The sequence below is a fragment of the Pseudophryne corroboree genome, chromosome 3 (genome assembly GCF_028390025.1).
Source record: "Pseudophryne corroboree isolate aPseCor3 chromosome 3, aPseCor3.hap2, whole genome shotgun sequence".
Taxonomy (NCBI): Eukaryota; Metazoa; Chordata; class Amphibia; order Anura; family Myobatrachidae; genus Pseudophryne; species Pseudophryne corroboree.
In genome coordinates this window covers 482,782,899-482,808,703 of record NC_086446.1, presented here as the reverse complement: position 1 = coordinate 482,808,703, position 25,805 = coordinate 482,782,899, and positions in this window count along the sequence as shown.

The window sequence follows — 25,805 nt, the reverse complement described above, 5'->3', positions numbered from 1 at the left end:
GACTTTAAACTCCAGTTCTGTCCGGGCTCTCAGAATCGCAAGGCCGATGCCCTTTCCCGCTCATGGGAGCAAGAAAATGAGTCAGAGTCTTCAGACAAGCATCCTATTATAAATCCGTTGGCATTCTCCACGGTAGGGATGGACTCTACGCCCCCATCAGGGAAAAGTTTTGTGAAGCCGATGCTAAGGAAGAAGCTCATGCATTGGGCCCATGCTTCCCGTTTTGCCAGACATACAGGTATCCAAAAAACCCTGGAGTTTATCTCTAGGTCCTATTGGTGGCCAACTCTGAAAAAGGACGTCTTGGAGTTTATTGCATCTTGCCCAAAGTGTGCCCAACATAAAGTATCCCGCCAGTCGCCTGCGGGGCAACTGGTTCCACTATCCGTTCCCCGTCGACCATGGACCCACTTGTCGATGGATTTCATTACAGACTTACCCATGTGCAACAAGTTCAATACCATCTGGGTGGTAGTTGACCGGTTCACCAAGATGGCACACTTCATTCCTCTCACCGGTCTTCCGTCAGCTTCCAAGTTGGCTCAAGTATTCATACAAGAGATCTTCCGACTCCACGGTCTTCCTGAAGAAATCATCTCAGATCGAGGAGTTCAATTCACAGCCAAATTCTGGCGAAGTTTATGTCAAGTCCTCCAAGTCAAGCTAAAGTTTTCCACGGCTTACCATCCTCAGACCAATGGTCAAACCGAGAGGGTGAATCAGGACTTGGAGGCCTTCCTCCGCATCTATGTGTCCTCCTCTCAAGATGACTGGGTTCAATTACTTCCCTGGGCCGAGTTCTGTCATAACAACCAGTATCATTCTTCATCTGCTTCAACACCATTCTTCACTAACTTTGGATTCCACCCTAAAGTCCCTGAGTTCCAACCGCTTCCAGCAACTTCTGTTCCCGCAGTGGATATCACCTTGCATCAGTTTGCCAATATCTGGAAGAGCGTACGATCAGCTCTGCTCAAGGCATCGTTCAGGTACAAGAAGTTTGCGGATAAGAAGCGTCGAGCAGTTCCTGCTCTCAAGGTGGGTGATCGGGTATGGTTATCCACGAAGAATTTGAGGTTAAGAGTTCCCAGTATGAAGTTTGCACCTCGCTATATCGGTCCTTTCAAGATTGAACCAAGTCATCAATCCTGTTGCTTACAGACTCCAGTTGCCTCCCTTCTTAAAAATACCCAGGACATTCCATGTTTCCCTGTTGAAACCGCTGATCTTGAATCGGTTTCATTCCTCACTTCCTCCAACTCCGAAAGTCCAAACTCAACGAGGCGTTGAGTATGAAGTGGCCAAGATCCTGGACTCACGTCACCGTTACGGTCAACTACAATATCTTATTGACTGGAAGGGTTATGGTCCTGAGGAACGTTCATGGACCAATGCTTCTGATGTCCATGCTCCTGCCTTGGTCCGGAGATTCCATTCCAAGTTTCCTCAAAAGCCAAAGAAGTGTCCTGGGGCCACTCCTAAAGGGGGGGGTGCTGTCACGATCCGGGTATCTGGACGCCATTTCTTACCCATCAGATGCCTCCTAAGGCTGGCTCAGCGCTCCAGGACCGGATCCCATCTGTTATCCTGATGTGTACATTGCTGTATCCTCTCCTGTCACTCTGGGACGCTGTCACAGTAAACGCCATATTACACCTGGCATGGCGTCTCCCGCGGCCTCCGCCGCCGTCCCTGAACTTCTGCATGCAAGCTAAGCGACCCAAGTGGCCGACACAATCACCTGGCCCATCTAGGAGTGGCATTGCAGTGTCAGACAGGATAGCACTTCAAAAAAATAGTCCCCAAACAGCACATGATGCAAAGAAAAAAAGAGGCGCACCAAGGTCGCTGTGTGACTAAGCTAAGCGACACAAGTGGCCGACACAAACACCTGGCCCATCTAGGAGGGGCACGCTAGTGTCAGGCAGGATGGCACTTAAAAAAAAATAGTCCCCAAACAGCACATGATGCAAAGAAAAAAAGGCGCACCATGGTCGCTGTGTGACTAAGCTAAGCGACACAAGTTGCCGACACAAACACCTGGCCCATCTATGAGTGGCACTGCAGTGTCAGGCAGGATGGCACTTCAAAAAAATTGTCCCCAAACAGCACATGATGCAAAGAAAATGAAAATGAAAGAAAAAAGAGGTGCAAGATGGAATTGTCCTTGGGCCCTCCCACCCACCCTTATGTTGTATAAACAGGACATGCACACTTTAACGTACCCATTGTCACGATCCGGGTATCTGGACGCCATTTCTTACCCATCAGATGCCTCCTAAGGCTGGCTCAGCGCTCCAGGACCGGATCCCATCTGTTATCCTGATGTGTACATTCCTGTATCCTCTCCTGTCACTCTGGGACGCTGTCACAGTAAACGCCATATTACACCTGGCATGGCGTCTCCCGCGGCCTCCGCCGCCGTCCCTGAACTTCTGCATGCAGAGTGTCTGAGTGGCGATTACGTCAGCCGCGGCCTCCGCTGTGTCCGCGTGGTTGGATGTGCATCTGTCAGCCTGGCGCCTCCTGTCTCCGGTGGCCGGCGCCGCCATTACTGTTTTCATTACCACATGGATTACAAACCAAACTTCCCTCCAAGTGTCTGCATGGGCGCAGCCATCTTGGATTCTGTCAGCTGATCATTTCCACCAATCTGTTCTCAGTATTGATAATCTGCATAATTGCCTAGCCAATCCCTTCCTTGCTGCAGGTATAAATACACTGTGCCTGAGCAAGGAAGGCGTCAGTGCTTTGGTTGTCAAACCTAGTTCCTGTTTGTCTCTCTCCTGTGATTGTCTTCCAGGTTCCAGCTCCTGTCTCAAGACTTCCACCATAGAGACCCGCACCAGCATTCCACCTGCGGTGTAGCCTGACTCTCCAATCCATTGTGGATTCATCTGTTTCCAGCTACAACATTACCTGCTTCCAGCTCAGCTTCCAGCAGAGTACAGCTTCCCTTAAAGGGCCGGTGTCCTTTCTACACTTTACCACTCTCCACCGGTATTATTATTTCTCCGCTCTCAAGTTCTACATTTCAGTTCATATTTCATCGCTCCCAAGTTCATTTATTATTTAACTGGTTCCAGCCAGTATCCACTCCGTGCTAACAACAGTCTGGTTCCAGCCAGTATCCACAGCAGCTGTTTTATCTTCAGCAACCCAGCTTTTCCTGGAACACCAGCTGGCACAATCCTGGGTTATCTCCATTGCTACAGTCGGGCCTGGTAAGGACTTTCCATCTAGAAGATCATAAGAACTATCTCACACTACCAGTGCCCTGTGGCTCCTGCCATCCTGTAGTACCCAGGAACTGTATTTATTCTTTGCTGACTTTTACGTTTTCTTTTACTGCTGCTGTGTTGCGGAGTTGTCATAATAAACATCATTGACTTTTATCCAAGTTGTCGTGGTCACGCCTTCGGGCAGTTATTATTCATGTTACTTACATGTCCAGGGGTCTGATACAACCTCCCAGGTTCCGGTACATCTCAGCCCCTACAACTGAGGCTGCCTCCCGTCAGCTCAGGCCCTCAGTTGTGACACCCATCATTTCAGCGACAGGGTCTGCCACACGACTGTGACTGAAATGACTGGTTGGTTTGGGCCCCCACCAAAAAAAGAAGCAATCAATCTCACCTTGCACAAACTGGCTCTACAGAGGCAAGATGTCCACCTCATCATCATCCTCCGATTCCTCACCCCTTTCACTGTGTACATCCCCCTCCTCACAGATTATTAATTCGTCCCCACTGGAATCCACCATCTCAGGTCCCTGTGTACTTTCTGGAGGCTATTGCTGCTGGTGAATGTCTCCACGGAGGAATTGATTATAATTCATTTTGATGAACATCATCTTCTCCACATTTTCTGGAAGTAACCTCGTACGCCGATTGCTGACAAGGTGAGCGGCTGCACTAAACACTCTTTCGGAGTACACACTGGAGGGAGGGCAACTTAGGTAGAATAAAGCCTGTTTCTGCAAGGGCCTCCAAATTGCCTCTTTTTCCTGCCAGTATACGTACGGACTGTCTGACGTGCCTACTTGGATGCGGTCACTCATATAATCCTCCACCATTCTTTCAATGGTGACAGAATCATATGCAGTGACAGTAGACGACATGTCAGTAATCGTTGGCAGGTCCTTCAGTCCGGACCAGATGTCAGCACTCGCTCCAGACTGCCCTGCATCACCGCCAGCGAGTGGGCTCGGAATTCTTAGCCTTTTCCTCACACCCCCAGTTGCGGGAGAATGTGAAGGAGGAGATGTTGACGGGTCACGTTCCGCTTGACTTGACAATTTTCTCACCAGCAGGTCTTTGAACCTCTGCAGACTTGCCGGAAAGAGAGATGCAACCTAGGTTTTAAATCTAGGATCGAGCACGGTGGCCAAAATGTAGTGCTCTGATTTCAACAGATTGACCACCCGTGAATCCTGGTTAAGCGAATTAAGAGCTCCATCCACAAGTCCCACATGCCTAGCGGAATCGCTCTGTTTTAGCTCCTTCTTCAATGTCTCCAGCTTCTTCTGCAAAAGCCTGATGAGGGGAATGACCTGACTCAGGCTGGCAGTGTCTGAACTGACTTCACGTGTGGCAAGTTCAAAGGGTTGCAGAACCTTGCACAACGTTGAAATCATTCTCCACTGCGCTTGAGTCAGGTGCATTCCCCCTCCTTTGCCTATATCGTGGGCAGATGTATAGGCTTGAATGGCCTTTTGCTGCTCCTCCATCCTCTGAAGCATATAGAGGGTTGAATTCCACCTCGTTACCACCTCTTGCTTCAGATGATGGCAGTGCAGGTTCAGGAATGTTTGGTGGTGCTCCAGTCTTCGGCACGCGGTGGCTGAATGCCGAAAGTGGCCCGCAATTCTTTGGGCCACCGACAGCATCTCTTGCACGCCCCTGTCGTTTTTTAAATAATTCTGCACCACCAAATTCAATGTATGTGCAAAACATGGGACGTGCTGGAATTTGCCCAGATGTAATGCACGCACAATATTGCTGGCGTTGTCCGATGTCACAAATCCCCAGGAGAGTCCAATTGGGGTAAGCCATTCTGCGATGATCTTCCTCAGTTTCCGTAAGAGGTTGTTAGCTGTGTGCCTCTTCTGAAAAGCGGTGATACAAAGCGCAGCCTGCCTAGGAACGAGTTGGCGTTTGCGAGATGCTGCTACTGGTGCCGCCGCTGCTGTTCTTGCTGCGGGAGGCAATATATCTACCCAGTGGGCTGTCACAGTCATATAGTCCTGAGTCTGCCCTGCTCCACTTGTCCACATGTCCGTGGTTACGTGGACATTGGGTACAACTGCATTTTTTAGGACACTGGTGACTCTTTCTGAGGTCTGTGTACATTTTCGGTATCGCCTGCCTAGAGAAATGGAACCTAGATGGTATTTGGTACCAGGGACACAGTACCTCAATCAAGTCTCTAGTTGCCTCTGAATTAACGGTGGATACCGGAACCACGTTTCTCACCGCCCAGGCTGCCAAGGCCTGAGTTATCTGCTTTGCAGCAGGATGACTGCTGTGATATTTCATCTTCCTCGCAAAGGACTGTTGGACAGTCAATTGCTTACTGGAAGTAGTACAAGTGGTCTTCCGACTTCCCCTCTGGGATGACGATCGACTCCCAGCAGCAACAACAGCAGCGCCAGCAGCAGTAGGCGTTACACTCAAGGATGCATCGGAGGAATCCCAGGCAGGAGAGGACTCGTCAGACTTGCCAGTGACATGGCCTGCAGGACTATCGGCTTTCCTGGGTAAGGAGGAAATTGACACTGAGGGAGTTGGTGTAGTTTGCAGGAGCTTGGTTACAAGAGGAAGGGATTTAGTGGTCAGTGGACTGCTTCCGCTGTCATCCAAAGTTTTTGAACTTGTCACTGACTTATGAATGCGCTGCAGGTGACGTATAAGGGAGGATGTTCCGAGGTGGTTAACGTCCTTACCCCTACTTATTACAGCTTGACAAAGGCAACACACGGCTTGACACCTGTTGTCCGCATTTGTGTTGAAATAATTCCACACCGAAGAGCTGATTTTTTTTGTATTTTGACCAGGCATGTCAATGGCCATATTCGTCCCTCGGACAACAGGTGTCTCCCCGGGTGCCTGACTTAAACAAACCACCTCACCATCAGAATCCTCCTTGTCAATTTCCTCCCCAGCGCCAGCTACACCCATATCCTCATCCTGGTGTACTTCAACAGTGACATCTTCAATTTGACTATCAGGAACTGGACTGCGGGTGCTCCTTCCAGCACTTGCAGGGGGCATGCAAATGGTGGAAGGCACAAGCTCTTCCCGTCCAGTGTTGGGAAGGTCAGGCATCGCAACCGACACAATTGGACTATCCTTGGGGATTTGTGATTTAGAAGAACGCACAGTTCTTACAGTTCTTTGCTGTGCTTTTGCCAGCTTAAGTCTTTTCATTTTTCTAGCGAGAGGATGAGTGCTTCCATCCTCATGTGAATCTGAACCACTAGCCTTGAACATAGGCCAGGGCCTCAGCCGTTTCTTGCCACTCCGTGTCGTAAATGGCATATTGGCAAGTTTACGCTTCTCATCAGACGCTTTCAATTTTGATTTTTGGGTCATTTTACTGAACTTTTGTTTTTGGGATTTTACATGCTCTCTACTATGACATTGGGCATCGGCCTTGGCAGACGACGTTGATGGCATTTCATCGTCTCGGCCATGACTAGTGGCAGCAGCTTCAGCACGAGGTGGAAGTGGATCTTGATCTTTCCCTATTTTAACCTCCACATTTTTGTTCTCCATTTTTTAATGTGTGGAATTATATGCCAGTATCAATAGCAATGGCCTACTACTATATATACTGCGCACAACTGAAATGCACCACAGGTATAGAATGTAGATGGATAGTATACTTGACGACACAGAGGTAGGTACAGCAGTGGCCTACCGTACCGTACTGCTATATATACTGGTGGTCACTGTCAGCAAACTGCAAAACTAAAATGCACCACAGGTATAGAATCTAGATGGATAGTATACTTGACGACACAGAGGTAGGTACAGCAGTGGCCTTCCGTACCGTACTTCTATATATACTGGTGGTCACTGTCAGCAAACTGCAAAACTAAAATGCACCACAGGTATAGAATGTAGATGGATAGTATACTTGACGACACAGAGGTAGGTACAGCAGTGGCCTTCCGTACCGTACTGCTATATATACTGGTGGTCACTGTGTCAGCAAACTGCAAAACTAAAATGCACCACAGGTATAGAATGTAGATGGATAGTATACTTGACGACACAGAGGTAGGTACAGCAGTGGCCTTCCGTACCGTACTGCTATATATACTGGTGGTCACTGTGTCAGCAAACTGCAAAACTAAAATGCACCACAGGTATAGAATGTAGATGGATAGTATAATTGACGACACAGAGGTAGGTACAGCAGTGGCCTTCCGTACCATACTGCTATATATACTGGTGGTCACTTTGTCAGCAAACTGCACAACTGAAATGCACCACAGGTGTAGAATGTAGATGGATAGTATACTTGACGACACAGAGGTAGGTACAGCAGTGGCCTACTGTACCGTAATGCTATATATTATATACTGGTGGTCAGCAAACTGTGCAAAACTGAAATGCACCACAGGTATGGATGGGATAGTATACTTGACGACACAGAGGTAGGTACAGCAGTGGCCTTCTGTACCGTACTCCTATATATTATATACTGGTGGTCAGCAAAATTATGCACTGTACTCCTACTATATACTGTCTACAATGCAGCACAGATATGGAGTGTTTTTCAGGCAGACAACGTATACTGGTGGTCACTGGTCAGCAAAACTCTGCACTGTACTCCTTCTATGTAATATTATACTGGTGGTCCCCAGTCCCCACAATAAAGCAGCACACTGAGCACAGATATGGAGTGTTTTTCAGGCAGACAACGTATACTGGTGGTCACTGTCAGCAAAACTCTGCACTGTACTCCTGCTATATAATACAGCTGCTCCCCAGTCCCCACAATTAAGCAGTGTGAGCACAGATATATGCAGCACACTGAGCACAGATAAGGAGCGTTTTTCATGCAGAGAACGGATAAAACTGGTGGTCACTGATCAGCAAAACTCTGCACTGTACTCCTCCTATATTAATATACAGCTGCTTCCCAGTCCCCACAATTAAGCAATAAGTAAAGCAAGCACAAATATTTGCATCAACAATACACGGAGAGGATGCCAGCCACGTCCTCTCCCTAACATTTCCAATGCACGAGTGAAAATGGCGGTGACGCGCGGCTGCATATATAGAATCCGAATCTCGCGAGAATCCGACAGCGGGATGATGACGTTCGGGCGCGCTCGGGTTAACCGAGCCATACGGGAGAATCCGAGTATGCCTCGGACCCGTGTAAAAAGGGTGAAGTTCGGGGGGCCCGCTCATCACTACAAATAAGATATTATTATACATTTAAAATACAGATACCCTAATCAGAGTGTGAATAATGGTGGAATAATGTCCTTTCTGCAGTAGGACAGGTGAGAATGTTACAGTATACACCTATCTATATATTATTAGTATATAGTAAATATATATCTAATAATAAACAATCATATAGCTACTAAATTCAACATCAAGCAGCTCTATACATATAATTACTATATTAAGATGGCTCAGATTATTACTTCCTTAGCATAGAGGGGTCCTTACAAATGTATATAATAATACCATCGTATACATTTCAAATTAATGTTTGTATTTATAAACATTTGTACTGCTCTTATTATTTATTGAGCTTATTCCTAATACTAAATGTGGGTACCAATTATTCATTGTCCCAATAATCCTAATCCTCCACATAAGAATTTCTGGGGGTGTAGGAAATTGTTATCATCAGACCCACCCCTTAATTAAAAATACATCTACATAGATACAGATGGAAATGAAAATAAAAATTAAAAATGATAATGTTAAAAATACCCAGAGGGGGAGGCTCATTTCATGATGACATATTCAGCTGTTTCATACCCACATCATTGCTTGATTTACACCATTATATTAATTTATTCTAACCAGAACCTTTATCAAATCAAAACTGTGCCCACTGGGGCACAAAATTAGTAGACAAAGCAACCCGGAATGAACCAGAAGAGAGAGGAAGAAGGTAAACAAAGGAAGCAGGAAGACACTCATAACAGTGTAATAAACTCCATCGATTCGTTCAAACCATATGGGGAGAGTGTGTTCAATTGGAAGATCCAGTAGATCTCCTGTCTACATAGTCTATGGAAAGGATCTCCGCCTCGTGCTGTGGCTGGGATGTGTTCCATATATGTTACCCTCAAGGTATCTGGATTACTTTGATGTTTGTCAAAAAAAATTCTTGAAACGCTATGGCTTTGGATCTTGTTAATTATGTTCCTCCGGTGTTCCATAAATCTTGTTTTAAGGTTACGTGTCCTGCCTACGTACCTTACTTGACAATCACATTCCAATAGGTAAATTACCCATTTAGAATCGCAATTCATAAAGCTTTTTATAGGAAAAGTCTTCCCATCACCTGACAACTTTACATCTTTTGCTTTATCCACTACATGTGCACATGTGGTACATCTAGATTTACCACATTTAAATAATCCTTTCGGAAGTGGAGGTAACCAAGAACCAAGTACTGGATTTTTGGATGCTTCCATTCCTGTTTTTATCTCCTCCTTTCTCAGGGCACTTGGTGCCAAAATAGTTTTCAAGGACCTATTCTTCTTAAAGATTACCCGTGGTATAGTGGGGAGGATATTTTTCAAAATAGGATCACACAATAATATATTATAATTTTATCTAACAATACGTCTAATTTCTCCTGAACAGTTATTATATTTTGAAATAAAAGAAATATCTCCCATTTTGGAATGTTTGGTTTGTTTATTTGATTTTTTTTGTAAGTAAACTGTTTCTTTCTATAGAGGAAACATCCCTATAGGCCTGGTCTAGAATATGGTCTGGATAACCACGTTTTTTTTAAAAGAGTCAATCATAAGGATAGCCTGTTCAGAGAACATCTCCTTTTAGGAGCAGTTCCTCATTAGACGAAGCAACTGCCCTTTTGGAATATTGTCCTTCCAGGGACCGTAGGCACTGTTATAGTGTAAATAGGCATTGCTGCCCACCTCTTTGATATAGTTAAAAGTATGTATATGATTATCCCTTATCTCTAGTGTTAAGTCCAGATAATTAACTTTATTTTTTATCAAAAATGTGAGAAAAAGTAAAATTAAAAGTGTTAGAAAAGTCACTACCCCAAATGAGTTGTTCTTCCACTTAGCCCATGTATAGGTTGGCGTAGCTTGGCGCAAATCTGGTCCCCATGGCCGTCCCCATGACTTGTAAGTAAAAAGTGTCAGAAAATAGAAAATAATTGTGTTTTAAAATAAAATCAATGGACTTCAAAATAAATTCTCTATGACCCTCCAAGAGGTCTCCATCCGAAATTAACTGATTATGGATACTTTTTACACCCAGTTCATGAGGAATATTACTGTAGAGACTTTGCACATCCAATGTAAGAAAGGCATAGTTTGGACGCTGTCGAAGTCGATAATATTACAGCCATACACATCACGGACATACTCCACACCGATGGCCTCCGTGCGCGTACTTGTTCTGCCGGGCGTGCGCATACTCGCAAGCTGCGTATAGCTGCTCATGCGGTAGTGCATATTAGCGTGTGGTATGAGTAATTACGGTAGCATTTGTAATCGCATGGAAAAGCCACAAAGACACATTTCATATTTAATACACATAGCGCACAATTTACACATAGTCTACATTCACCACACCAGCGAGTTACACTTGCTTAAAGGGTATAACAACAAAGGGATTCACCTTTACAGGATATGAGGGGACAGAATTAGGTTAGGAGGTGGTGTTTGGTATCCAGCTGTAAGGTATTTTAAGAGCAATATTCCGGTATCAGTTTGCGGAAGATAGCACGCTCCTGCGCATAGATATGCGCAGGAGCAGAATATTAATATCAACTGTATTTACTGTACTCCTGATATTCGGGGGGAGACCAACTGCAAGTGCACCTGGACCAGACCTCGCCCACTTATTCAAACCGACCTATGACCTCTCCTGTACTGTAAATGACCATCCCAGTGACCTATGGGTGAAGAGATTACAGTTTCCATTGTATTAGGTTTTGGACAAATGTATAAAAGGCCAGCTGCATGCCGGGTCACACACATTCTCTGAAGGTCATCTACCTTGATTGACTGAGGACCGGACCGGGTAGCACAGGCGAACAAACGTATGTACCATTGACTGTAGCCTCTTCTCTTATTGTATTGTATTATTGTTGTAACCCCCTGCTAGTAAATAACCGTTGGTGGGTTGGACCCCAACATATTTTTAAGTACAATAGGTGTCGTGTCCCTTTTCCTGCTAAGATTTAAAGTGTATTCCAGCCACACGTGTAGCTGCATTGTGCTCTCAGCGTGTCAGTGTGTGTGTGTATGCACTGCGTGTACTTTGTACGTCCGTCATGGCGTGTGTACGCAAAGTGCGTACACGGTACGGGCCTTTGTACACTAACTGTGTAAAAAGTACGTAGGTTAAGGATTACATACAGCGGCCGCAGCGGCTCTAATTTAAGTGTATTGAGTGTATTAAGGTATTGCTTTTTGTCCTGTAAAATAATCAGCATTCACAACGCCATTCTACATTTTGGATAAGTTGAAGAAAATGGGTGGTATCTCGGATGTGAGACCTCAACGGAGGGACACGAGGTTGAAGATAACTATCAACATAAAAAGACAGATTTGAAGTGAGAGAATTAACACCCAAAATAATAGGACGTCCTGGGGGTGCAGTGATCGACTTGTGATTTTTTGGGAGGTGATAAAAAATAGGAATAGTTGGAAAAGAAGGTAATAAAAATTTGAACTCTTCCTTAGAGATGATCCCATCATTAAGAGCACTACTCAAAAGAGTTTTCAATTCAACTATAAAGTCGTTAGTGGGATCTTTTGGGAGAATTGTATAAACAAATCTGTCCTCCAATTGTCGCAAGGCTTCCTTCACATACTCTGTTCGATCCTGTATAACAAGACCCCCCGTGCGTCAGGACGTACCTCCCCTCTGGTCAGTGGGTCACCAAGAAGGATACTCTATTGCGGCAATTCAACAATGGAACTTTTTCTCATAAAAGGTCCAAGCACAGAAGGTTAGAAGGACTCCTCCCAAAATGCACTTCTTTTCCATGCAGGATTAGCGCCAATGGACTTACCTTTGAAAATCACCTGATGGACCGGTAACTATACTTATCCTTTAGGACCTTGCAAATGGTCCACGTTTGAAAATGTATCAGCTGAGCCGCAAACTATATAGGTCCTAATTTAGTGGACTCTTATTACACAGAACCTTGCAAGTGAACCCACAAAATTGACCATATAGAGGGGATAGCCATTTTTTATCCAAACTTGTTCTAGCAAATATGCATATTGCTTATATCTCTGTATACCAATGTTATTAATTCCTGTTGGGAAATCTTAATGTGAATTTATTTACAGTATTAAACTTAAAGTTTTAATCTAAGTATTTGTTACACTACTATTGCCTATTACTTGAATTCATATCGCTGTTTTCTCTGTAGTTATAGCCATGAAAGGAGTCTGTCTCCATTTTATGCACAAGACACATACAGCCAGTATAAAAAAGAGCGGGAAGACCGTGCACCATTGAAGGGGCTGGGCTTCACTATGAGTGGATCCAGCAGCTCACCAGTGCCATTTTCCCTCTGCAGCTGACACAGACACTGATTGACAGGGACGTGCAGCTCCTCCGGAGAGACTCCAGATTACCTCAGCGGTACCAGGGGGTCATAGCAGGGGGGGGGGGATAGCGATTATTAGTGTACTAAGTCCCTAATCTAGGTACTTAGTCTGTGACCTGGCTAAGCTTGGCATTAGCGTTAAGGGCGCCGTGTGCTGGTTCCATACTCCTCTGTGTCTCCCTGGAAGGGCTGTTTGTAGGTTAATTGTGCATTTAACATTTTCCTGTGTGTGTGTGTGCTGTCACTGTATGTCAGGCAAAGAGTGTGTTTCATGTAAGCCACAGTGTTCCTCTTCCCCAGGGGAATTACTAGTATGTACTCAATGTAGTGTACCTTCCCAGGCTAGTAGGGCAGAACCAGCATGACTGGACTCCCTTAGGGGAATGATTTCCACAATCTCTACTAAGTTATCTCGGAATGAGAAAGACGCAATACTTAAGACAATCTATGACTGAGTTTATGAAAAGAGACTCAGTCCCCAAACCAGCGTCTCAGTCCCCTGCCTTTTGTCCGCAAAAATGCACTTTGGCCCATATCCTGCAGTCTAATTAGGATGATGAGGGGTCAGACATGGAGGAGAGTGAGGTGGACTCAGAGGTAGACTCTGTCACAGGGAATAGAGGCTCTTGTAGAAACTATCAGAGAAGTTCTGAATATCCTGATAAGGTGACAGAAAAGAGTGAGGAATCTTATTTTAATATATAAAAGAAATTTCAGCCAATTTTCCTGTGTCAAAGGAACTAAATACCCTATTTGAAGAACCATGGGTTAATCCTGATAGGACATTTCAAATCCCTAAATGGTTATCATCCTTTTCTTCCTGAGGATAGGAAAAAATGGGAAAATCTACTGATAGTGGATACATCAGTATCCAGGCTCTCACTGAAAATTGTATTGCCTATCCCGGGTGCAGCCTCCCTAAAAGACGCGGTTGACCGCAAAATTGAGACTACGCTCAAATCTTTGTATACAGCTGCGGGGGTGGCCCAGAGACCCACTATAGTATGTGGGTGGATTACGCGAGCCATTGCTAAATGGTCGGGTTAGATACCTTGCCTCAAGGGGAGATTATTTTGCTCCTGCAACACATACAGGACTATGCAAACTTTATGGTAGAAGCCATAAAAGAAATAGGCTTGCTTAATGCATGCACTTCAGCTATGGCATTGTCTGCATGCAGGGTTCTATGGCTACGCCAGTGGACTGCAGATGTGGACTCCAGGAAAGGCGTTGAAGGCATACCTTTCACAGGCGAGGCCTTATTTGGTGATGAACTAGACAATTGGATCTCCAAAGCTACTCTGGGTAAGTCCACATACCTTCCTTCTGCATTTCCCCCAGCTAGGAAGGGCTACTCAGTACCCAATTTACAGTCCTTTCGGACTGCCAAGTTTAGGGGCAAACCCAAAGGTTCTTCTACCGCCACCAAAGGTGCTAGGGGTAAACCACACAAACCAGCAACTGCCAGTTTACAGGAACAGGGCTCAAGCTCTGCTTCCTCAAAGCCTTCAGCATGACGGTGGACTGCGATGCCTGGAAGACTGGCAAGTGGGAGCCCGGCTAAAATTCTTCATCCATATCTGGACAACATCGTGCCAGGATCCCTGGGTCATAGATCTTATTTTTCAGGGCTACAGACTGGAGTTCCAAGAGCTTCCATCTCACAGATACTTCAAATCAGGCTTACCAGGTTCACAGGAGGCAAGTATAACTTTACAGGACGCCATTCAAAAACTGGTACAAACCCAGCTCATTGTTCCAGTTCCACCTCATCTTCAAAACAAGGGATACTATTCCAACTTGTTTGTAGTTCTGAAACTGGACAGTTCGGTGAGGCCGATTCTGAACCTCAAGTCGTTGAACCAGTACTTACGAGTGTTCAAATTCAAGATGGAGTCTCTGAGAGCGGTGATCTCAGGTCTGGAGGATGGGGAATTCCTAGTGTTTCTGGATATCAAGGATGCGTACCTTCACATTCCGATCTGGCCACCTCATCAGGCATATCTATGGTTTCCATTGCAGGACTGTCACTACCAGTTCCAGGCCCTGCCATTTGGTCTCTCCACAGCACCGAGGGTGTTCACCAAAGTGATGGCAGAGATGATGTTTCTACTCCGCAAACATGGAGTGAACATAATTCCGTACATGGACGATCTTCTGATTAAGGAACCATCCAGGGAGTGGTGATTGGATAGCATTGGCCTCTCAACCAGACTACTGGATCACTGGTGGATTCTGAACCTACCAAAATCTCACCTGGAGCTGACACGGGCTTCCTTTCCTGGGAATGATACTGGATACAGAGTCTGAGAGTGTTCCTTCCTTTGGAAAAGGCTATGGTAATCCAGTCGATGGTTCGGGCTGTCCTGAAGTCAACCCGGATCTCGGTGCATCTGTGCATTCGCCTTCTGAGGAAAATGGTGGCCTCTTACGAGGCGCTTCAGTACGGAAGGTTTCATGCAAGGCCCTTCCAGCTCGATCTGTTGGACAAAAGGTCCGGATCACATCTTTACATGCTCCAGAGGATCCGTCTATCGCCAAAAGCCAGGATCTCCCTTCTGTGGTGTCTACAGACTTCTCACCTAGTTGAGGGTCTGAGGTTCGGGTTTCAGAATTGGATTCTGCTAACCACAGATGCAAGCCTCAGAGGTTGAGGAGCAGTCATCCAGGGGGTGCAGTTTCAGGGAAGATGGTCAAGTCAGGAAGTCGTCCATCCAATAAATATCCTGGAACTCTGGTCTATCTACAACGCCCTTCTGCAGGCCTCATCTCTACTTCGGAATTAGGCCATTCACGTCCAGTCGGACAATGTAACGGCAGTAACGTGCATAAACCGGCAGGGCGGAACGAAAAGCAGAGCACCAATGTTAGAGGTGTCAAGAATTCTCCTCTGGGCGGAAAAACACGCCGTGGCGTTGTCGGTGGTCTTCATTCTGGGAGTAGACAACTGGGAAGCAGACTTCCTCAGTAGACTCTGTGCAAAATATACAGTTGGATCTGCTGGAATCTGGCATAGGCAGTAGCAGACCTCGGTGAACTAATAATATGTTCCCAGTCCTCATCCTCCAACACACCCAAATCAACCACCCACTTAGTATGCAGTGTTCATAAACCATCCAAACCAGAGAGGGAGAGAAGGGAGCAATACAGCACCGAAAACGTCTTACAACTGGTCATATTCTGAACCAAGGTATGGACCGGAATTTCAGTGAGTGACGGAGCCGAACCCCCTCCCCCCCCACTGTGCATTTAATGAATGACGGAGCTTAAGGTAACGGAAAAAATAATATCTAGGAATATCATACGTGGAGGCCAATTAGTCAAAGGAGTGGAGAACTCCCATCTTGATAGAGATGGCCTATCGCAGAAACCCCAAAAGAAATCTAGCCTGCACTACCCTCTAGATGATGAATTTCAGAAAACTCCATATTATTCCATATGGGGGCGCATGGATGAATAGTGTGGTCACTCGAAGTTGTGAGAGTTGAATATAAACCGGGGCATTTTGGAGTATATACAAGAATTTTGGCTGGACAATCATCTTAATGAGATTTACATGGCCTGTGACCAATAAGGGAAGCTTCTGCCAGATACAAGCCTTAGAACGTAGACTAACAATCTAGAGGAACCTTTTTAGTTCAAATTCAATATCCACTCCGTGAGGATGTAAAGATTATATATATATATATATATATATATATAAAATCTTTTATTGCCCTTCACAATTTTCATACCCTAAAAACCTTTGATCTCAGAGACCCTGCTTTCATGCACCACCCTAAAATATTCTGAATGGGCTTGGGTGTCCAAGTCCTTCTTGATGTTCCGCATGTTCTTCCCTATATGTACTTTTATTATGTGTCCATTCATTTAATATTTTTTCCACTTTTTTATTCCCATCACTTTTTATATTTTTGCACTCTTGGCAACTGCCACACCTGTTCAACTATTTGCATTTGATCATGTTGTACTTAGGTGATGTTGGTAGGGCATTAGATACTAATTTGTACTTAAGGTTAAGGGCTTTCCAATATATGTAGACTGGTTTTTCTAGAATGAATTAGCCAATTTAGTCCCCAATTCTTCCTCATGATTTTCTCAACTGCTTTGTAAAGTCTTTGAAAGTCCATTCATGTTTTATTTTTATCACAAATTTTTATATAAATAATGATTTTCTTTCTGTCTTGCTAACTAATCTTACAGTTTTATTCCCACTGTCCCTTTTATAGCTACAAACTATAAACTTTTTCCCCATATTTTCCGCTTGAGATGAAAATATCTGTTCATTCATACAGTTTCTTTTCAATCTCTTCAACTGTCCACCAGGGATAGAGTTTATACAGCTGTCCTGGAGTCAGTTGGTTTGATATAATGTTTGGTGTTTATTTTTCAATGTATACCGTGATGTCCAAGAAATTCATTGCTTCTTCCTCTATCTGAAATGTAAGGTTAATATTCCTATCATATACTTTTAAACAGGTCCAAAAGTAATTTCCCTTCCATATAAGAAAAAATGTCATCTATGTATCTTAAATAGGTCACCAGGTTCGCTCCGAATGGGTTGTTGGACCAGATGTTATCTAATTGTCATTATCCTATTAATAAGTAAGTGTAATTTGGAGCAAACCTTGCAGTACCCATTTTTTGAGGTAAAAAAAAAATCACCCTTAAATAGAAAGAAATTGTTCAATAAAATAGAGTTTATACTTTCCAGCAGGAAATCTTGAAGAGCCTTAGGATGGTTTGAAAGTTGCAAGAAATGTTTAGTTACCTATACACCCAACTTATGATCAATAATGGTTTAAAGGAAACACATCAGCCATCAATAATAAAAAAAACATCTTACTCTCATATAAGGGTTTCCAATGATATTAAGATATCTCTTTGTTTATTTGAGGTGGGATTTTTTTAAATAAAACATTAAAAAAACGGCTGCGCAATGTATTTTTTATTTACTTGCATCCTTAAACATATAAACTGTGTTTAGACGGCAGCGCATTATATCAGGGGAATTTAATTATACTTATTGTCAATCCTAGAGGCGCTGTAAAGCAGTTAGTTGTTTTTTTGGGATTTTTTTTAAACCAACCAAAGGCTGCAGATGTAAATCAATAAATTTTGATACATTTGCCATGATGAAATTCACGCCCAAAATCATAAGTCTTCCTGGTTCATAAAGACAAACTTGAACACCGCATTTCAAAATGTCTTCTTGTAATGGAATTTCATAAGGTGCATGAACAGTGCATTCTGATCAGTCAGTTTTCTTTTTGTTGCTTATCAGGTAATAACTTACTGTACAAAGTCCTGAATGTTGAACATAGATGGAGCAAAAGAACCCGTGATATGCGCTACTACTCACTATAGTGACAGCCATAGTATCGGATTTTCTGCCATCAATGTATAAGCACAGCTGTCTCTGATATTACTGGAGTCCTCTTTTTTATTATGGACAAAATGATTTTCCACTTCATGAATACTATAATAAGTATCCAATAGTTTCCGTGTATGTTGTTGGGAATTAAACAGATGTCTTTGTCTATTATGTTTTTATCCCTGAAATTGAACATATCGATGGATCCTCCACTGTGTTCGAGGGATTTCATAAGATTTGAAGTAAAGTCACATTATTCAACATCATTCGATTTCAGACGCTCCATTGTTGGTCTGGTTGATAAAAACCCACCAATAATGGCATCACTTTGCCATTTTCTGTCTAAAAGAGACTAAATGCCATTGCAATTGAGGGCAACATTCTGTAAGGTAATATACCTTATTTCTTGAAATATAACACATTATATGGAGTTATTTCCTGGTTGCTTGTTATCAATGGCGCTATGAAAATGAACTCAATTGTGTTGCTGATATCTTCAACAAAGTGTATTGTTTCTATCACATTTTTGTTGTGACACCTTTTATCTTACCAGCTAGAACGTACATCTTTATGGACTCTGGTGTAGCAAGAGTATCAACATTTATTTTCTACTGTCATGTTTTTCTTCCAAATCTAAACTTGCAAGATCCAACTTTTAATTTTTTCAGGCTATAGACTACTTTTATTTGGTGCTACTGCCTTTCCAATGGACATTCATGCTGTTACTTTGTGGTAGCAAGTACAAGAGCTGTTACAAGAACATTTCTCATTAGGAAAAAGGGACAAAACATAATCCTTATCTCTTAAACCTTGATTAAATACTCAATTTTTATGTCATTTAAATGGACATTGAAGATCTTTCTTCGGTTCTCAACTGCTTTTGCTGTAAAAATGGGATGATTTTATCCGGTCATACTAAGTCAGTGGGAAAGCAGATATTGGAAATGTCAAGTTTCATAGAGGTATGCTCTTCTTTTAAATGATAATTTCCTGTATCACACCATCCTCTCATAACTTCACTCAGATAAAACGTCTGTAAAAAATAAAATGCGTGGAGGACCATATATTCCAGTTTGCCTTTTTTCCATTGTGTGAGACTTCTTAGAAAAGCATTCATACTCTCTCACACAGTAATTGTTATCCCACTGGCAGTTTTGTAAATTGCCTAATTTGTAAATATCCATCTGCCACATTTTTCCATGATGTCTCTCTACAGCTTGGACTCAAAGTATTAAAGGAATGACATGCCTCATTTTTTTGAGACTTTAAAGCAAAAAACTTAAGCTTTAAAGTCTTAAAACAGTCTTGAAATTCCTCTTGAGAATTACAACCTAATAGATCTAGCATGTGGTTTCTAAACTCATTCCTGCCATCTATAGACCCATCATGATTGGTCAACCAGACTTCCACATTTTTCAGTAAATTATCACATGCTTTCTATTTGGAAGAACTTTGCTGATGGCTTTCACAATAGGATATTCTTTTTTTTTTTTTTTGCTAATTATTTTTATTGTATGGTTTTCACATAGGTACAGTACAAGTAATAGAGCAGGCAACAAAATCACAGTTACTTGGTGAAATCTAAATATATCATCAATAGTGACTATATGAGCACCTGTTTGTATCTAAAATAGACTGTCTCTCAGAAAAGACATGTAACAAACCGCATATACATAAAACACTAAAATAGTTACAAGAAGAGGAGGGAGTACAGAGAGAGGGAGGGAAAGAAAAAAGTGAAGAAAAACAAGGAGAAGAAGACAGAAAGAGAACTTCAGATCCCCTGGATCTAAGACAAAAGGAATAGTGGATTCAATAAAATATTCCCTCGAAATGAACAATACCTCTTAATGAAGTGCTTTATATCTGATCTGATTCCTATGGGTACCATGTAGCAGAGAAGGCCTTATTTTGTATTGTTAAGAAGAAATAAAGTCATCCATAACCATATAGTGCTCTATACGCGCATACCATTCAGACATAGTAACAACAGTAGATTTCCAGTGAACTGGAATAACTGCCTTAGAAGCACTGAGAATATGCCGGAGAAGTGTCTTCTTTTATAAGGACAGCAGTCCTCGCAAAAGGTTTATCAACCAGAAACTAGGGCAAAAAGGTAAGTCCCCCTGCATAATGAGACGGGCTGTTTCTACTACTTTCTGCAGTAAAGAGAGGACAGTTCTACCAGATATGTAGTGGAGTTCCAACTACATGCATCTCCAGCAAGTGTTTGGGACCCCATGGTACATTTTAGCCAGCAGATTAGGGCAACGATACCATCTTGAGAGCACCTTGTAATGTGTTTCTACCACTAACACGCAAGAAGAATGCATTGCTGAATATTTCCGGCCAATCATCTTTTCCTATCAGACCATTTAAGTCCTTTTCCCAATCCCTCATAAATTTAGGTCTAGAGGGAAAAGCCTGATCAACTATTAGTTTATAGATGGCGGAAAGAGCGTGACGTGGAAAGGGTTGGGAGAGGCACATGTTCTCAAAAGGCGTGGTCGATTGGCTATGAGTGCAGACAAGCGTAAACCCCTTAAGAAATACTTAATATGTAAGTAACTCCATATCTCCTGGTTGGGTAAATCCCAGTTGGCTTGGACAATTGGGAAACTCAAAATACTAGTTAAATCCAAAAGCTGATCAACTCTATGGATACTTCTAAGACGCCATAGCCAAAATGACAAATCAGAGAAACCCAGAGGGAATGCAGGATTCCCGAACAATGGCATAAGCGGGGAAGGGGAGTGCGAGAGAAGAGGTTGAGCTCGTAGATGTCCCCAGCATGCAAACGTAGGGCCTATCAGGGGTGAGAAGTTGAGGGAAATTTTGGGAGCCAGGGAAGGTCAGGATGCAAGAAGTGGTGCAAGTTCATTTCAATATCCTCCCACTGTTTCTCATCCACTCCACGCCCCCATTCCATCACTCTAGTGAGAAGCACTGCTTGATGGTAAGAAAAAAAGTGTGGTAATTGAAAGCTACCTTGATGTTTCCTTCTAAACAATGTGTTGCGTTTAAAACTCGGTTTACGGCCTGCCCAAACATAATCCCTGAGTTTTTGCTGAAGGGCAATAAACCACACACGAGGTATAGCAGTAGGCAAGGTCTGGAGGAGGTAAAGCACTCTAGGTAAGACATTCATTTTAATTACTCAGATCTGCCGTACCCAAGAAATTCTCTTGGCACCTCAAGCAGAGATGTCGGAGTGAAGTTTGGTTAATTAGAAGAAAAAATTTGAGAAATAGCTCTTCAAATTTAGCCCAGGACATTTAATCTGCGTGGGATGATATGAGAAAGGAGAAACGGATCGGAGCACCCATAGGCTTGTCTGATCCAGTGTGAGATTCAGCACCAAGGATTTAGATAAATTAACCTTAAAGTTCGAAAGGGCTCCGAAACGTCTAAACTCAGAGAGAAGGATGGGATTTAAAATTAAGGGATTAGACACAATGGCTAATAAATCGTCAGCGAATAGTGCAAGTTTGTATTCCCTATCTCTCACCACCATCCCCCGTATACTAACATTTTGTCGAATGGCCCTCACCAGGGCCTCCATACAGAGCAAAATATCAATGTCGACAAGGGGCAGCCCTAACGAGTGCCTTTTGAAACGTGGAATGGTTCTGAAAGCTCCCCATTAACATGCACATGAGCCGATGGATTAGCATAAAGAGCACAGATTTTCTCTGACGTCCTAGTGGATGCTGGGTACTCCGTAAGGACCATGGGGTATAGACGGGCTCCGCAGGAGACTGGGCACTCTTAATAGAAAGATTAGGTACTATATCTGGTGTGCACTGGCTCCTCCCTCTATGCCCCTCCTCCAGACCTCAGTTAGTATCTGTGCCCGGCCAGAGCTAGATGCACCCTAGGCGCTCTCCTGAGCTTCCTAGAAAAGAAAGTATTTGTTAGGTTTTTTATTTTCAGTGAGATCTGCTGGCAACAGACTCACTGCTACGTGGGACTGAGGGGAGAGAAGCGAACCTACCTGCTTGCAGCTAGCTTGGGCTTCTAAGGCTACTGGACACCATTAGCTCCGGAGGGATCGAACACAGGCCCAGTCCTCGGTCGTCCGGTCCCGGAGCCGCGCCGCCGTCCCCCTCGCAGAGCTAGAAGAACGAAGAGAAGTTGAAAATCGGCTGCTGAAGACTCTGGTCTTCATTAAGGTAGCGCACAGCACTGCAGCTGTGCGCCATTGCTCCCTTAGCACACCACACACTCCGGTCACTGATGGGTGCAGGGCGCTGGGGGGGGCGCCCTGGGCAGCAATTAGATTGCCTTACTTGGCGAAAAGCACATAATACAGTCTGATAAACTGTATATGTGCATTAACCCCCGCCATTAAAGTACATAAAAGGACAGAAGCCCGCCGCTGCCTTCTTCCTCGGCACACCGGCGCCATTTTCTCTTCACAGCTCAGCTGGAAGGAAGCTCCCCAGGCTCTCCCCTGCAGTATCCTGGTACACAAAGGGTAAAAAAGAGAGGGGGGGCACATAAATTTAGGCGCAAAACTGTGTATATAAGCTGCTATAGGGGAAAAATCACTCAGTATAGTGTACATCCCTGTATTATATAGCGCTGTGGTGTGTGCTGGCATACTCTCTGTCTCTCCAAAGGGCCTGGTGGGGGAACTGTCTTCAAATAGAGCATCCCCTGTGTGTGTGGTGTGTCGGTACGCGTGTGTCGACATGTCTGAGGTAAAAGGCTCCTCTAAGGAGGTGATAGAGCGGATATGTGTGTGGGAGGGTGTCTCCGTCGACAACGCCGACACCTGTTTGGATATGTGTAAGTGCTGAGGTAAAATTATTGCACAAAAGGTTAGGGAACAGAAAGGAAATCTACCCTGGTCTGTCCCTATGTCACAGAGTCCTTCAGAGTCTCTCTATGTTCACTATCCAAAATAACAAAGTATCGACACGGAGTTTAACTCCACTGTCGACTACGATAATGCAAAGTTACAGCCAAGAGGGCTAAAAGATATTCAATATATGATTATTGGAATAAAAGATGATTTGCATATCACTGATGACTTATCTGTCCCTGACACGAGAGTACACATGTTAAGGGGAAGAATGCTGAGGTAAATTTCCCTCCTCTCATGAGGAAAAAGAGCGGGAATCTCCAGACAAGAGACGGCAGCTTCCCACAAGAGAATTCTCCGGCTGTATCCTTTCCCCACTAGGGCCAGGATGTGTTGAGAATCTTCCCCTTGGGTGTCCTGTTTGCACTAGCTATTCTCAGGGATCCTGCAGATAGTGTGCACATTCTAGTATACTACCCAGACCGGCGATTGTGTCGGCATGGGTTTATAGCGCTGTGGCAGCGTGGACAGGTACCTTATCAGCAGAGATTGAGACCCTAGTATGCATATAAATATTTTAAGATGCTGTCTTAAGTGATAGATATATAATTATAAAGCATGCCCAAAGGGACATGAGTATACTGGGTCCTAGAGACAAAAGCTATGTCGATTTCTGCTTGACGTGTCCTTTAGAATATACATTGGACAGATGATGCCGACTTAAGAGGCATATGGAAGGCTGAGGATTGTGTGGAGAAAGGTTCTCGGGCTTGGTCTCCACAGCTATAGCTGGTAATTCTGATATTTTGCCTTATATTCCTGCACAGCCTAGGAAAGCACGACGTTATTAAATGCAGCTTTTCGAATAAAGAAACAAGAAAGTCTGAGGTGCGTCCTTTCTTGTCAGAGCCGGGGGCAGAGGAAAGAAGTTGTACAACACAGCTAGTCCCCAGGAACAGAAGTCCTCCCCGGCCTCTACAAAAATCCACTGCATGTCGCTGGGGCTCCACAGGCGGAGCTAGGCCCGGTGGGGACACGCCTTCGTAAGTTCAGCCACAAGTGGGATCACTCCCTGTTAGATCCCTGGGCAATAGAAATTGTATCGCAGGGATACAGGCTGGACTGTGAGAAGATGCCCCCTCACCGAGGACCCGGCGGGCTTCCCCCCAAGAGAGGGAGCCAGTGTTAACTGCAATTCGTAAATTGTATCTTCAACGGGTGGTGGTCAAGGGTCCCCTCCTTCAACAAGAGGGTGTTATTATTCGACCATGTTATAATCCCGAAACCAGACGGTTCGGTTAGACCCATATTGTATTAAAATTAGAGATGAGCGCCTGAAATTTTTCGGGTTTTGTGTTTTGGTTTTGGGTTCGGTTCCGCGGCCGTGTTTTGGGTTCGAACGCGTTTTGGCAAAACCTCACCGAATTTTTTTTGTCGGATTCGGGTGTGTTTTGGATTCGGGTGTTTTTTTCAAAAAACACTAAAAAACAGCTTAAATCATAGAATTTGGGGGTCATTTTGATCCCAAAGTATTATTAACCTCAAAAACCATAATTTACACTCATTTTCAGTCTATTCTGAATACCTCACACCTCACAATATTATTTTTAGTCCTAAAATTTGCACCGAGGTCGCTGTGTGAGTAAGATAAGCGACCCTAGTGGCCGACACAAACACCGGGCCCATCTAGGAGTGGCACTGCAGTGTCACGCAGGATGTCCCTTCCAAAAAACCCTCCCCAAACAGCACATGACGCAAAGAAAAAAAGAGGCGCAATGAGGTAGCTGTGTGAGTAAGATTAGCGACCCTAGTGGCCGACACAAACACCGGGCCCATCTAGGAGTGGCACTGCAGTGTCACGCAGGATGGCCCTTCCAAAAAACCCTCCCCAAACAGCACATGACGCAAAGAAAAAAAGAGGCGCAATGAGGTAGCTGTGTGAGTAAGATTAGCGACCCTAGTGGCCGACACAAACACCGGGCCCATCTAGGAGTGGCACTGCAGTGTCACGCAGGATGTCCCTTCCAAAAAACCCTCCCCAAACAGCACATGACGCAAAGAAAAAAAGAGGCGCAATGAGGTAGCTGTGTGAGTAAGATTAGCGACCCTAGTGGCCGACACAAACACCGGGCCCATCTAGGAGTGGCACTGCAGTGTCACGCAGGATGTCCCTTCCAAAAAACCCTCCCCAAACAGCACATGACGCAAAGAAAAAAAGAGGCGCAATGAGGTAGCTGACTGTGTGAGTAAGATTAGCGACCCTAGTGGCCGACACAAACACCGGGCCCATTTAGGAGTGGCACTGCAGTGTCACGCAGGATGTCCCTTCCAAAAAACCCTCCCCAATCAGCACATGATGCAAAGAAAAAGAAAAGAAAAAAGAGGTGCAAGATGGAATTGTCCTTGGGCCCTCCCACCCACCCTTATGTTGTATAAACAAAACAGGACATGCACACTTTAACCAACCCATCATTTCAGTGACAGGGTCTGCCACACGACTGTGACTGATATGACGGGTTGGTTTGGACCCCCCCAAAAAAGAAGCAATTAATCTCTCCTTGCACAAACTGGCTCTACAGAGGCAAGATGTCCACCTCATCATCACCCTCCGATATATCACCGTGTACATCCCCCTCCTCACAGATTATCAATTCGTCCCCACTGGAATCCACCATCTCAGCTCCCTGTGTACTTTGTGGAGGCAATTGCTGCTGGTCAATGTCTCCGCGGAGGAATTGATTATAATTCATTTTAATGAACATCATCTTCTCCACATTTTCTGGATGTAACCTCGTACGCCGATTGCTGACAAGG